General features: G+C 52.1%; 1 protein-coding gene across 2 annotated transcripts in view; it reads left to right on the top strand.

The window, feature by feature from the left end:
* The window catches only part of LOC135202965 (uncharacterized), a 75,241-nt gene that overhangs the window by 25,944 nt on the left and 33,979 nt on the right, over positions 1–15,318 (top strand). The window lies entirely within an intron of this gene.

Raw genomic sequence — 15,318 nt, 5'->3', positions numbered from 1 at the left:
CAAGGGGGAATTGGGAGTGGTAACAAACCCTGGTGTGTTGGTTTGTTATTGGACATTCAAAGTTTCTCTTTGGTTCCCTCTGCAATGATTCTCCCATATAACATTGTATGTCGCTCAGTGACTGGGTGGTTAGATATAAATTTATCTAGCTTCTCACAGGTTTCAGTTCCTCGTCGGGAGTTATTTCTTCTGGAACAGGACTGGTGGGTAGGCCCCCAGCCGGTTTAGGATGGCTTGTACCTCCCTCCCAGTATAGGTCTAATCCTATTGCTAAGACCAAAGGTTTGTTCGTGTATGAACAAATGACAAATTTTCTAAGACAGTTTGTATTTTTCAAAGCTACAAACCTGAGGTCTTAACATTGCACTGCCTACCTATAGCCACCCCTCTTGTCTGCTAAGACATCCTGAGTTGGGAAAGACTGATACGGTGGCATAGATGCGTGGTCCTTGACCACCCTTCACCCGATATACGCACGCGTTGCCAGCTCTCACAAGATTCCTTGCATTCATCTCTGATTTAACCAGATCCAGCTAGGCACTAGAAATTATCATAATCTATCCTATTGTTAAGACCTCAGTTTGTAGCTATGAAAAATACAAATTTTTTTTAGAAAATTTGTCATTTTATGTGAACAATTACCACATGGATGGTATATTTAGGAAGGCACTGTCTTTATTTCATGTGCCTGGAGTATAAAAATGTGTGTGTATTGGCAGTATAATAAGTTTTTAAAAGATAAATCTTGCTATGTAATAATTACATTTTTGTTCATGAAACTTACCTGTCAGATATATATATAGCTGTATTTTCTGAAGTCCGACAGAATTTTAAAAACTTCCGACACACGCAGTGGTCGGCCAGGTGGTTAGTACCCATTCCCGCCGCTGGGAGGCGGGTATCAGGAACCATTCCCATTTTCTATTCATAATTTTTCTGTCGCCGGTGCTGAAAACACCTGTTTTCAGTACCTCCGTCTTAGGATTTTGGAAACTTCATTGCCGCTAAGTATCCTAATTGTCTTTTGATTTATTTACTTGGATTTGTGGCTAGGCATACGCTATCTTAAATTGATTTGAATTTGATTCATTTTTGCATAAGATATCTGAATCTAGTTAGGCTAGTTTCAGAGGGGGTTGTCTGCAAAGATAGGGTGTGGCTACCGAAAGCTTCGGTAGATCCGCACTTGGTAGGCACGAGGGGTTTGGGTCTTGCTTCTTTGTTGAGATTTGTCATGTAAGGAGTGTGAGACTTTGTCTATTCCGTAAGGAAGACGTATGATTCGTATGTACGCAATTAATCAGTAAACATGTCTAATTCGTAAGGAAAAAGTATGATTCGCATGTACGCAATTAATCAGTAAACAAAAGTCAGGGTAGTGAACCTGCTAACCTTCCTGTAGACTTTATTTTGCCTAACCCTATAGTATGGCCTACGGGTTATGAATATGTCTGCGAGAGGTGATCGCTCTCCTTCATTGTTGTGAAGAGTGCTACTTCTGTTATTGTTACTCCTAACCCTGTAATGTTGCCTTCGGGTCCTAAAGCAGTGTCTGTAAAGGTTATTGCCCTTTTCTCTTATACTCTTTCGATTCGTAACTTAGAATCGAAAGTGCTTGCTTTAGAGAGCAATAGTGAAGTGGCTAAGTGCAGTGACAGTGCCCCTTGTGTAGTGGAGGGTGCGTCAGATCGGCCTTTATAACGCCTCTAGGTCTAGACCTCTGTCGGACTCCCAGGACCACAGGGAGGGCATGTCGAAAGCCGAAGGAGGGTTACGAGGAACCCCCACAGATCTGGCGTGCCTTCGGCAGTTTCTGATGAAAATCCCAGACTGCCAAAGTTCGTGCACGTGCACGAATCCTGAAGGATTGCTTCTCTCTCGAGGCGTCCTTCCCCGCGCAAGTGGGTTGGAGCTCTCGGAAGGACTCGCGCCCTCTAAGAAGCTTTAGAGAAAGAGGACGCTTCACGTCCTCTCTCGTCAAAGGAGGGAACGTCCAGATCCGCCCCATAACGCCTCTAGGCCTGGACCTCTGTCGGACTCCCAGGACCAGGGAGAGGGCATGTCGAAAGCCGAAGGAGGGTTACGGGGAACCCACATCGATCTGGCGTCCCTTCGGTAGGACCTGTTGACGTTTCCCAGGCTGCGGAAGATCGTGCACGAATCTCGAAGGACTCGCGCCCTCTAAATAGAAGCTTTATAGAAGAGGACGCTTCACGTCCCCTCACTCTCTCTGTTATGCGTTTCAGTGAGAAGTAAGAAGGCGAACGTCGCCTGATCACGAGTACGTCTTTCCACCGAGAAATATGAAAAGAAGGCAGTTTCTCTCGCTTGTTTTGACGCCTGTCAGGAGCGGTGACGCTTTTCCGCACGCTTCTTTTGACGCTCGGCTTGAATGGGACGCTCGGATGGACGCCAGGCGCGCGCCAGTGGAAGCCGAGCTTGCTCGCCAGTGACGCCGAACGCGCGCCAGGACGCCGAGTCCTCGCAAATGGACGCCGAGCGCGCGCAGCGCACACCAGGTTTGTATCCTGGCTGAACGTTTCTGTTGAACTCTTCAACTTCAAGCTCTTGTTTAAGATTTGAGCCTCAAGAATGTGAAGTAAGCAGTGCTTCGGAGGAAGCTTAAAGTGAACAGACAACTTCGTCTTCGAAACCCAGCAAGACCTCGGGTTTCGTGAATTCGAGGTCTCTGTCAATATTATATGCTTTTCGCAAAGGTGGATGGAGTTAAGGAAAGCTCAAGGGAAGATCTCGTTTTCTCTACCGCAGTCAAGACTTTGCGATAAGGCAGTTACGGGTTATGTAAAGGCTCGACGTCTCGGCGACGTTCAGTAGGATTCTTGCAAACAAAGCATTCATCAAAAGGACGCTCTTCAGGAAAGCGCAAGACAGGACTTCCTTTGCCACCTTTGCCATACTGCCAATAAATTTTAAGCTTTAGCAGGCATTAGTGGTGATATGGGAGAGGAAGCTGGTTGGAGAGTTTCTTCCTCTTCCCAGGATAATTTTGCAAGCTTTTTAGCACCCATCTGAAAGGGTTTTTCAGATGGATAAAGAATTTTTTTGGGTTAGTTCTAGTCGGGACTACGCTGCCGAATTGAACATCGTCGTTCTACCTGCCGTAAGCCCTGTCTCTTAACAGGATCTTACCCCTTTCTCGTTTGAGACGGGAATCGGAAAAATAAAATGCTCGACTTCCTGGATTACGTTTTGTCAATTCAGTGACTTTCCCCATTGACAATAATAACTATCGTTTTGTCAAGTAAGTGGGTATTCCCCTCAATTGAAAAAACAAAAATCTCTTTGTCCCGTAAATGGGTTAGTGTTCTCATTGACAAACAAAATCTCTTTAACTTGATATTGCGTAAGCGAATAAGCTCTTATTGACTAGATTCGGAAGAGCTCTCATTCGTCATTCGCAGACTCGTACAAGAAATAGACTTGTAGACTACGTCAATGAACGCTTATGTCCAATAACATAAGAAGCTTGAGCTGTCTGCTTCGATTCTCTAAGTTTTGTCATGAAACTTGCCTGTCAGATATGTATGTAGCTGTATTTCCAAATTCAGCTATATATATGTCTGCCAGGTAAGTATGAACAAACTTTATTGTGATATAAATAAAAATATTTGCTTGCGTTATTTTACTACTGGTTGGTTCAAGTCATACACGCTTGCTGTAGTTACCTCTTTCGGATGGCAACTGAGAGGTCTATTGTCTATTATTTTAAGGACATTTAATCGTTACTCCCTGCAGCCTTTCCAGGAGTTTCCGATTTATCTTTGTTCCGACACGGCATACAAACCTTCGGCAGTCCTTTTACAATAGGAAGGTACTAGCGGCAGCTGGATAGGTCGTAAGCTTTCGAACAAGGGGTTTTGGTAGTTAACTGCTTGTCCGACAGGCGCGCGCGCGCGACTGGTAGGTAAACAAATCACTTTTGCTTTCGGCCTGCTGGCGTGTGGACGTGTATCATCGCTCTCTGCCCGCTTCATCGTCGTTGCTTTCGCATGGTTGTGTTTTTCTTTTTCTATTTATCTAGTGAAACTGAATTGTAAGTACAATCATTTCATATTTATTTCCATTGAATTCAAGTGTGAATTAAAGGATCTTGGTTTCACCACGCCCTCCGATTACCCGAGTGCCGGGACTGAAGGGCGTAAGTGCGGGAATTCATTTTCCCAGAAATGATCCTCGTATTGTGTATGCTCGGTGCCGAGGGCGGGAGCGCTCGCTCCGAGCGTATATTTGGGTTGGAAATGTGTAGATGAAAATCGTAAGTAAGTGCTCTTTTCATTTATATTTTTTTGACCTGTATGCCCGTTGCCGAGCGAATGCGCTCGGCACGGAAACTTATTCTGTATGGAAGTGGAATCGCAGTACAGTATTCTTTTTCATTTCATATATTTATTTTGATTGTAGCAATACTCATTTTGGATCAGTTCCGAGCTTACCCGGAAATTGATCCTTTCCCCTTTTTATTTGAATGAAGTGAAATCGCAAGTGCAGTTCTTTTTCATTTTTCATTTTTATTGAGATTGCATTGTTTACTGGGATCAGTGTGTTTCCGCTATTTCCCGGGAATTGATCCTTCCCTTTTTATTTGTATGAAGTGAAATCGCAAGCGCAGTATTCTTTTTCATTTTCATTTTTTTTGATTGCATCAATTCATTATGGATCAAGGTTTCCATAAACCTTGATCCATAAAGGTAAGGAATGGATCCTTTTACCCTTGCGCTCCCCCCCCCCCCCGGTACCGAGGGGCGCAAATGCGCTCGATCCGAGCCCTTATTCATTGTGAAGTGAATCGTAATGCAAGATGCATTTTCATTTTATTCCTTATTATTGATTGCATCAATATTATTTGGTTTCAAGTTCCGCTCAGTCAGGGAATTGAGCCTTATGCCTTGCATTCAGGCCGATGGCACGATGCTCTCGGGCTCTTATATTGTTGTTGGGTACATGGGTGCTGTGCGGGGGGGGGAATGGGGAACGAGAAACCCCCCCCCGCTCAGCTCCCACAGACTGCCCTTCCCCCTTGGGGGGGGGGAGGTTATCGGCGTTCTTCTCCTCCGCCCGATCCGTCGAGCGCGGGGGAGGGCGCTCGGTGCCCGATGTACTATTGTATTCGGGGTCTTCCACTCGTTCGGAAGGAGAGGCTCACCCCCCCCGCGCGAGGGGACTTCCCCCCCACTAATCGCTACTACTGTTATTCCGCAGGTGCTACTGCCACGAGGGTGGACCTTGGTGAGGTATGGGCGTCCTTCCATTTTGCAGGGCGTGCTAGTGTCCAGGGGCTGCTGCGGTTCTATGTCTGGGCCTACTGCGGTCACCCATGGAGTGGTGACCACGCAACCAGGTGACGACGTCCTCCTCACCTGGTGTACTCGCCTCACGTGGTAACAGTCTTGCCTACAGCCGCTGAAGTGCCGTTCGCGTTACTGAGAGGGGGGCGTGCCGCCGCCGCTCGTGGTTGCCGCGCTGCAGCGACCACACTTCCGCTGCCCTAGAGCTCGCCCCTGGACCTTGCCGCCGGTACCAGGATGTTGTGGCTGCTGCTCCACTTCCTGTGTTTCCGGTGCTGCCTGCCGTACCTGCGATTCTGGGATGGACTGTCCATGCAAGTTGCTGCGCTGGCTGTCCTGCCGTTGCTGCGCTGGCTGTCCTGCCGTTGCTGCGCTGGCTGTCCCTGACCGTTGCTGCGCTGGCTGTCCCTACCGATGCTGTGCTGGCTGTGCCTGCTGTTCCTGAGATGCCCATACCTGCTGATGTCGTCCTGTTCGTGGTGGTACTACCCAGACTTTGGTCTGTCTGTACAGGTGCGTCCGGGCCTGTGGCTTCGGCTACAGCAGCCCCGGCTCCGCCCTGGATAGCAGATCTTACGTCTGTCCTGAGGAAGCTGACGAAGAAGAGGAGGAAGGTGTCGTCGTCGTCGTCTTCATCTTCTTCATCGTCGTCGGCTGCCGCCTCTTCCCCTTCGACTTCTAAGGCTTCACAGCCGAGGAAGAAGAAGGTTGCCTCCTCCCTCCTAAGAAGTCTTCCTCCCTGGAGCTTTCTCGGGACCCGTCCTCACCTCGGTGGGACGGGAGGGTTTTCTTTCCGCTGGTCCTCCTGCTCCTTCAGGGAGACGGGGCCCGTCTCTTCTTCCGCAAGGAAGAAGACTACGGGGGACCAGAGGGGTACCGGCTAACACCGGTACTTCCTCGCCTGGTGTCAGTGGTTCTGCCACTGCATCAGGGTCCGTCTCGGCCTCTCGTTCGCGGGAGGTACCGAGTGTACGGTCGCCTACCAGCGACCGTGCAGCCAGGAACCAGACCTCTGAGTCCGCTCAGCGTCAGGTTCACGGCACGGGGCGGAAGACTGGTGACAGCCGCTCACGTGACTCTCACCAGACCAGCTCTCACTCTCGCGGCGAAACAGCTGGCTACCCGGGGACGTGACGGTCCACGACCGGCCACGGGCTGAGGCTGGGAAGAGGTCCTCTCGTTCGCCGGTGCCAGCCACGGCTGGAACCAGCGACGAAGGTGACGTGCCGTGAGGACAAGCACCGGTCTCACTGTGACAGTGGAGCCTGCAGGTCGCCTGACCGTCGCTCTCACAGAGAGACGATCGGGTACGGCAACCAGCACCAGCTCTTCTGACACTCGAGATCGGGGCCGCTGTGCTCAGTCCAGCCGTTCTCCACAGCGAGACGGTTCGACCAGGCCTGCAGCTCGATCGCCACCGCGGGTTGACGATCGCCTGCAGCCCTCCAAGCCTGCTGGTTCTGCCAGCGAGCGAGGAGGGAGCGTCAGGTCTGCCTCTCCCGTACCTTCAACCTCCATCGCGGGTTACACCGGGAGGAGCGAGGTATTGAGGAGTGATCGTGAGGGGTGCGCCCCTCATGATCCCACCACGACGCCCTACGTGCCAGGCACGGTTCTTGGACCGGCCAGGACGTATGCGCAAGTGGATGGGGAAGACCGAGAGGGCTGTCGCTGTTCCCCCTTCTTAGGAGGAAGGTTCTCGGAATATGCTCTTGTTCGAAGGGCTTAACGGTCCCACTCTGCAAGATGCTGTGGAATTCCGAGATCTAGAGGAACTTTGCCGAGGTTATGGCGCTGATTCGTCAGCACAACGACCTCGGGGAAGGATCGCCACTCCCACCAGCAGAGCCACGTCTCGGCTCGAGTCGTTTTGGGGCCCGAGAGGGAACCCAAATCGACGGTGGGTCTGCCGCGATCGGAGCTTGCCGACTGGTGTTGAACCAGGTAGTCTCTCGTCTCCGGACAAGAAGGCTCTCTCAGTTCTGGCCGGTCGAACAAGCTACTTCACTTCCTCTACTGCGACAGAGGCGTTTCTACGTGTCTTCGGACACCGTAGTTGAATACCCCTTCGGTCCTCCTGAGGTTTCGACCTCGACGAGGACTGGAATGAGTCGGAGGACGGTATCGGCTCTCTCCTGTCAGGTGTCGATCAGCCCCACCCAGACGACGTTCACAGTGGCGGCAGACCCTTACCTACAGTATGAGTTCGTACCCTCCTCGGGGGGAAAACGTTTTCTCCTGACGATACGTTTTCCCAGGCTCTGAGAGGCCATCGCCGTAGGCGATGGCTGCTCCTTTTCTTCTCCAACTGCTAGTTCCGCTGGAAGGCGAGCCAGTATCCAATTCCTCCCCATTCCCTCTCTCCTTACGGCTACGAGGGAAAGGGGAGGGATCCTACAGAGATTTCTCGTAAGATCCCACGTTAGGGGCTGCGCTACCGGGGGGACCTTCGGGTCCTACCTGACGTAAGCCCGGTTGTTGAGGAGGGATCCTGCCCCTTTCTCGATTCCTAGCGGGAATCGAGAGGACCACCAGCCGATATCGTTTGACGAATTCGGTGGGGGGTTTCGCAGAGTGCTTAGAATTCTACGGAATTTCTAGCGCACTCAGAGTGTTCGAGTTTTTTACGATCTCCAAACACTTAGGCGAGACCACGGTCCAAAGTGAGCGAGAATCCCGATAATTGTTACACGATAATCGGGAACCTCGCTTATGCTCGAATTCCTGTAATTTCTAGCATTTGGAAGAAGACTGCTGCTGGAAGAAGAGTATCTCACAGTAGGCGTTTAACCTGGAATAGAGAAGAACGGACGGGAACTTCCAGTTTGGCTTGAACTATCGTCTTCGGTATTCTGTTCACCATTGAAGCTTTCCTTGGGAAAGACTTCTCCTTCACTCTCTTGACTATGAGAACGAAGGTGGTCGATCTCCAATCCTTATTCTCATTCCTCGAGGGGAAAAGAATTTAGGATGGAGGTCGTGGTACAGAACCTACAAATATACTACGTATATTTACCCTCGCGACATGATCTTTTAACAGTTGAATTGTCCGGGGGGGTAGGCGCATACCGTAGTTAAACTCTTTTTTTTACTGTTTGTGACCCGAGACGAATTGTATCTTAATGAAACATGCACTCGGGGTGCCTGCAACCTCCAGCAGTTATCAGTTTCGATTTTAGATCACTTGGTATTGTCATGACAACACCAAATCAGCTTTTGTATTACCGAAATCCGTTTCGGTTAAATATAATTGCTCGAGCGATTCTTTATGCTCGATGGTTCTAGCCGAACGCATTCCTTCGTGGAATAATGGATTACCTGGCAACTAGGATGACGAGTCACCGAGAGCTACTGCGTATTGAACTGCCTGATAGCGGCTCAGTATCAGCTAGGTCTCGGAGATGCACGGTCGGTACGTCTCTCTCTCCCCTGGTTTGATTGACTACTGAACCGTATCTCTGCCCAACAATCATGGACTTAGGTCTCTGATTAACGGGGATTCTCGCAATAATGAAGGACCATCTACTGCTGTGGACGCCTCGATTTCATCGCCTTCGACATTGCGAGAATTTTCAACAGAGAATATCTCTTGGACTCTTTCATCTTTCTGTTTACCGCACGGTACAGAAGTCTGTACTAGTCAACCGCTTCATCGCACCGCGATAATGCGAATGATTTTTGCAGACATCTGAGTTTGTCTTCAAAATATCTCGTATTCGTAGGTGTGCAATTATTCATTGCTCGCCCCGAATTAACAGATATGTCAGAAGACATCGCCTACTCTCCGACCTGACAGCTCTACCTTCAAATGTTCAGCCCATGAGAAGCAGTTCTTCAGGCAGTATTTCCCTGTCTTCATTACTGAAAAGCGCTCCGCTTTTATTGCAACTACGATCCTCACCGGACAGCAATGAATAGCGTTAGCGTTCTCAGTCTTGTAGCACAGGTTCAGAATCTTGAGAATCCTTCTCTCGGTTCAGCTGTGAAGACGTAGGTTGCATTTTCTGTACACCTTCGTCTTCAACGACACATAGTGTTGTTCTCCTTAGCCGAGAATCAACTATACTATGAGTTATCTTGCATCAAGGACCTCGGTCTCTAGAAGGCAAGTGACTTTCGCTGCCTTTGGGCACATGCCTTAAGAGAGTCATCACCTTGCCTTCTGGCATCGGTGACGAACAAATTAGTTTGTTTAGTCTCTTGGCATAACCCTTTTAAGGCGAAGGTCACGTGACTTGCTGGGTGCTTGGACAACTTGCCTCCTACCGAACGCAGTCAGTCGGCAGCTGTCAGAGCTCCCAAGTCTGTTACGAACTTCGCTGTGGACTTAGTTCGGTTGTTCCATAACAATCTTTTCTTCGTCCTAACGGCTTGTCACAGTACCCATACCATCGACACCCAACATTGAGTGTCGGTGTCCTATCCACTACCGAGAACAACAACTTCGCTGCAGACGGATAGACCAGTATGGGTACAGGACATCACCGAAGTTGAGAAGAGGGATAGGTCATACGACCATTCCCTTCTTTTCCTCTGAGGTAATTGCATGACTTTTACTGCGAAGTCAAGCATCCAGGGATGGGGATTCGTGACGCTCGATTTCGTACCGAATTCGTAGCGAAGACTCTGAACCCTTCGGTTCCTGACGATCGGTTTAGAGTCCTTCCACAATCCCCTCCCTAATGGACTTCACCGCCTTCGATGCGAAGGAGATGCTGCTTTGTCCTGTGAAAGCGCGACCGCGCTTTCTGAAGAAACTCGACATCCCAGGCTGAGTGTTGAAGACTCTTCGTCAGCACCAAGATGACCTAGAAGTACACTCCCTCGAGTTACACAAGAACTTCTCCGTGGCGCAGGTACTGAAGGCAGGGGTCTGGTACAACCAGACCACCGGCACCTCCTTCTACCTTTTGGATATTGCCCACAGGTCCTTGGATCGTTTTCCTTAGGACCCGTGGTGGCGTGCTCAACACGTTGTCTAGCTAACCCAGACCCTAGCAGGCTGCAACAGCATCGAGTCCTGGTGTGACTGTAAGAATAGATAAGTGAATGAGAGAGTGACTGGCTTCTCTTCCTATCTTTTTCTCCCCCTCTACCTGTGGGTAGAGGGATACGGTCATCACCTGCTGGATAAGGACGAGATGCCGGTGAGCTACTCGACAGAGCCCCATCCTATCCCTTTCACTAGGGATGGGAGCGAATATCCACCACTTCCTCCTACAAGGGGGGGGAAGTGGATGCCAACAAGAGACAAACCATAACTTTATGTTGCCTCTTGCAAATAGGAACTTGTTCTTGTTTGCTGGTACGAAGAGATACTTGCCACTGCTCTCTTAGTACTTGGTCCAGAGGTCGACCATTGATCCTGCGTGCACACCACCCCGATCAATCGGACAGAGGCTTGGATCCCTCCCTCGCTCTTACGACCAGGGAGGCATTCCAAGGTTGGGCGAACACCAGTCTGTTCACAAAAGACTCAGATTCCTCCACCAAGAAGTGAGTCTTCCTATTGTAAAAGGACCGAAGGTTTGTATGCCGTGTCGGAACAAATGACAATTTGTCCAAAATTGCATTTTTCCTAACTATACAAACCTGAGGTCCTTTTACACATAGCCCCACCTCATGCCACCCCTCACTCTGCAGTTTTGCTTGGGCCAAAAGCAAAAGTGATTTGTTTACCTACCAGTCGCGCGCGCGCGCCTGTCGGACAAGCAGTTAACTACCGAACCCCTTGTTCGAAAGCTTACGACCTATCCAGCTGCCGCTAGTACCTTCCTATTGTAAAAGGACCTCAGGTTTGTATAGTTAGGAAAAATGCAATTTTGGACAAATTGTCATTTTACCGTTGTATGGTAGTTTGTTCCGATACGTAATACAAACCCTCGGTCCTTTAACAATAGGAAGGTAACTAGCGGCAGCTGGACGGTCGTAAGCTTCGAACAAGGGGAGAACGGTAGTTAACTGCTTGTCCGATCGTGCGCGCGCCCGCGTGCCCGAGAGGTGAAGAATCACTTTTGCTTTCGGCCGCGGGTGTGAAGGACGTGTTCGTCATCGCTCTCTGCCCGCTTCATCGTCGTATGCTTTGTTTATATTGTGTTTGTTCCGACACGGCATACAAACCTTCGGTCCTTTTACAATAGGAAGGTACTAGCGGCAGCTGGATAGGTCGTAAGCTTTCGAACAAGGGGTTCGGTAGTTAACTGCTGTCCGACAGGCGCGCTCGCGCGCGACTGGGAGGTAAACAAATCACTTTTGCTTTCGGCCTCACAGCGAGTGGACGTGTGGTGTTCGACGCTCTCTGCCCGCTTCGTCGTTTGCTTTCTTGAGTATTGGTTGTGTTGTGTATGAAAGAGTTCATTGTAAGTACAATCATTCTCTCTTTCATATTAATTCAACTAAATTTGATAATGATGGAATCTCCTCGCCTCGCTACCCCACGGAGACTATGCCCGGGTACCGAAGGGCGTAAATGCGGGAAGTTCCGCTCTTTCCCGGAGATAGACCCTCATATTTTGTGTGCTCGGGGCGGTGTCGCGAATGCCACCCGAGCCGAGCCTTGTGATGTTTGTAATGATTGGTCGGAGGCGCAGGGTACTTTGTATGAGGGCAGGAAGAAGCGAAGGCCTGCAAAGGAGTCGTCGGAAAGCTCTCCCGCGACTCCTTTGGTGACGGACACTTCGTCTTCTTTCCTGCCGCCCGCTCAACTTCCATGTCTCGCGCCTTCCCCTTCGGGGGGGGGGTGTCTAGGTCCTTCTCTTCTCCTGACTTGTCGAGTGTGGAGGAGGGCGCTAGATACCCTGACGTCCAGTTGTACTCTGGGTCCTCTATCCGTTCGTCTTCGCGCGAGCGGGTAGAGGATCCCCCTAATCACCCGACTTTTGCCTCCTCAGGTGCGGTTGCCGCGAAGGATGACCTCGGACAGGTGTGGGCATCGTTGGGGTTGCAGGGCGTGCCGAGTGTCCAGGGGCTGCTCTACCATCTCGCTGGCGCTGTGGCGGTCACCCATGCAACGGTCACGACCACCACCACGACCCTTACAACACCCGGCTACGCTTCACCTCCTCACCTGGTGTACACCCAGCACGTGGTCTCTGTGACACCCACCTACTCGGTGCAGGGGCCAGTCGCCGTAACTCGGGGGAGTGTGATGCCGCCACCTGGGTTTGCCGTGCTGCCGCGACCGGACTTCGTGTGCCCGAAGAGCTCGCCCCTGGACCTCCCACCGGTACCTAGGATGTCTGTGCCGCTGGTCCGCCCATCTGGACCGCCTACACAGTCTGCCGTACCTGCCGTGACCACGCTGCTGCCGTTCCTGTACCTGCTCCTGCTGTCTTTTTCTGCCGTTTCCTGTGATGCCTGCACCTGCTGATGTTGTTCCTGTTCCTGGCGCCGCTGCTCCCGATGCTGATCTGTTTCGGACAGGTGCGTCCGGGCCCTGTTGCTTCGGCAACAGCAGCCCCGGCTCCGTCCTGGATGACAGATCTGACGTCGGTCCTGAGAAGTTGACGAAGAAGAAGAAGAAGAGAGGAGGAAGGTGTCGTCGTCGTCTTCATCCGTCTTCTTCGTCGTCGTCCGTCGTCTGCCTCCGCTCTTCCCCTTCTTCTTCTAAGGCTCCCCGCAGAAGAAGAAGAAGGTCGCCTTCCTCCCCCCCCCCCTAAGAAGTCTCCTTCGGGAACTTCTAAGGGCCCGTCTCGCTCTGGTGAGACGGGGGGTTCTTCCGCTGGTCACCCTGCTCCTTCGGGGGCAGGACCCGTCTCTTCTTCCAGCAAGGAAGAAGACTACGGGGACCAGAGGAGTGCCGGCTAACACCGGCACTTCCTCACCTGCTGTCAGTGGTTCGGCACAGCAGCAGGGTCGTCTCGGGAGCGGAAGGGTTGGCGATCGCCTGCAGTCTTCCAAGCCCGCTGGTTCTGCCAGCGAGCGAGGAGGGAGCGTCAGGTCTTCCTCTCCCATACCTTCAACCTCCTCGGGTTACACCGGGAGGGGCGAGGTATTGAGGAGTGATCGTGAGGGGTGCGCCCTTCAGGATCCCACCACGTCGTCGTACGTACCAGGCTCGGTTCTCGGACCAGCCAGGTCGTACGCACAGGTGGTTGGAGGAGACCGAGAGGGTCTGTCGCTGCTCCTCTCCTTGAGGGAGGAGGGTCTCGGAGGTGCTCCTGTTTGAGGGACTGGAAGGTCCGACTCCGCAGGACGCAGTCACTCCTGAGATCCAGAGGAACTTTGCCGAGGTTATTGCGCTGATTCGTCAGCACAACGACCTCGCGGAAGGATCGCCGCTCCCACCATCCGAGCCCACGTCCCGGCTCGAGTCGTTCGGGGGCCCGAAGAGGGAACCCAGACCGACGGTGGGTTTGCCGCGTTCTGAGCTTGCGGACCTCGTGTGGACCAGGTGAATCGCTTGTCTCCGGACAAGACGTTTCGCTCAAGTCTGGCAGGTCGAGCAAGCTGCTTCCACCTCCTCTGCTGCGACAGCGGCGTTTACGTGCCATCTGAAGACCCGATGCCGCCCAAACAGGTGAACCCGGAGTAGCCAGGCTAACTCGGGTGTGTCTCTGCAGCAGCTCCTGTCCGAGAACCTGTGGTTCTCGCAGCAAGAGGCACTCGGCCTGGAATCTACCGCCATGGCAGCTTTCCAGGCCGTCTCCTGGCTAGATCTGTGGTCCCTCACAGTATCTAAGGCCGCAGCCAACTCCAGGGGGAATTTCTCCCGAAGATGACTCGGCCTTCAGGAGACTTTGCCAGTCTGGGGGAAGAGCCATCTCCTTCCTTGCCCACCAGACGGTGAACCTGTGGGCCAACCTGGTTCTCCGACGAAGGGACGCTGTCCTTACTCGGGTTTCCAGGGCGGCTGGGCGTGAAGCGGCGTTGGGACTTCGCAACGGACCTTTACGGAGTTCCACGTCTCTCTTCCCAGGAGAGATGGTGGACGCTGCGGTGGACCAGAACGGCGCACTGACGACAGTGAACCGGCTGGTTCACCAGGCGGTCTCGAAGGCTTCTGGGCAGCCTCGGGACTGCGGCCAAGTCTAAGAGCTCGGCTAGCGCTTCCTCGGTGGCTAAGACGGTAGTTTGCGTCGAAGCCCCGAAGGGAATGACTCTGTCTTCTTCGACTTCTGGCAAGGGGAGCCGTAACCAGCCCTCCTCCCAGCCCTCCTCCTCCCGTGGAGGCTCTGGGAAGAAGTCGAAGAAAGGGGGGAAACGCTAGGGACGGCGTTCCCCCTCACCTGCTGCCGGAAAAGTGGGGGGGTGCCTGGCCAGCCATTGGGCAACTTGGCAGCGCTACGGCGCCGAGACCTGGATTGTAGATGTCCTTCGGGGAGGGATATCTATTACCCTTCGAATCTCGGCCACCCCTCACCTCCAACCCAACCCGGTCCAACAGCAGTCGTACGTTCCAGGGTCATCGAAGGACGTAGCACTGAGACAGGAGATCAAGACCATGCTGAGCAAGAGAGCTGTAGAAATCGCACACGGATCAGTCACCGGGCTTTTACAGTCGACTCTTCCTGGTGGAAAAGTCTACGGGAGGCTGGCGCCCGGTGATAGATCTCTCTCCCCTGAACCGGTTTGTTCGCCAGACCCGGTTCACGATGGAGACGGCACGTTCAGTGCTCGACTCCATCAGGGAGAACGATTTCATGCTTTCAGTTGGACTTGAAGGATGCGTATTTCCAAATACCCATTCATCAGTCCTCCAGAAAGTACCTCCGCTTCATCCTCGACGGGACGGTGTACCAGTTCAGGGCACTTTTTGCTTCGGATCTCTCAACCGCCCCACAGGTGTTCACGCGAGTGTTCACTCTGGGTGCTGCTTGGGCCCATTCGCACGGGATACGTCTGATGAGGTATCTCGACGATTGGGTTAGTCCTGGCGAGCTCCCCGCTCGCAGTTGCTACAGGACAGGGATCGACTGCTCGAGTTCTGTCGCGATCTGGGGATCGTTGTGAACTTCGAAAAGTCCGATCTCGAGCCCAAGCAGAGGATGAAGTACTGGGTATGCTGACGACA

This window comes from Macrobrachium nipponense, chromosome 33 (genome assembly GCF_015104395.2).
Source record: "Macrobrachium nipponense isolate FS-2020 chromosome 33, ASM1510439v2, whole genome shotgun sequence".
Taxonomy (NCBI): Eukaryota; Metazoa; Arthropoda; class Malacostraca; order Decapoda; family Palaemonidae; genus Macrobrachium; species Macrobrachium nipponense.
The sequence above is the reverse complement of the archived record's forward strand: the minus strand, read 5'-3'. Positions and strand labels throughout refer to the sequence as shown.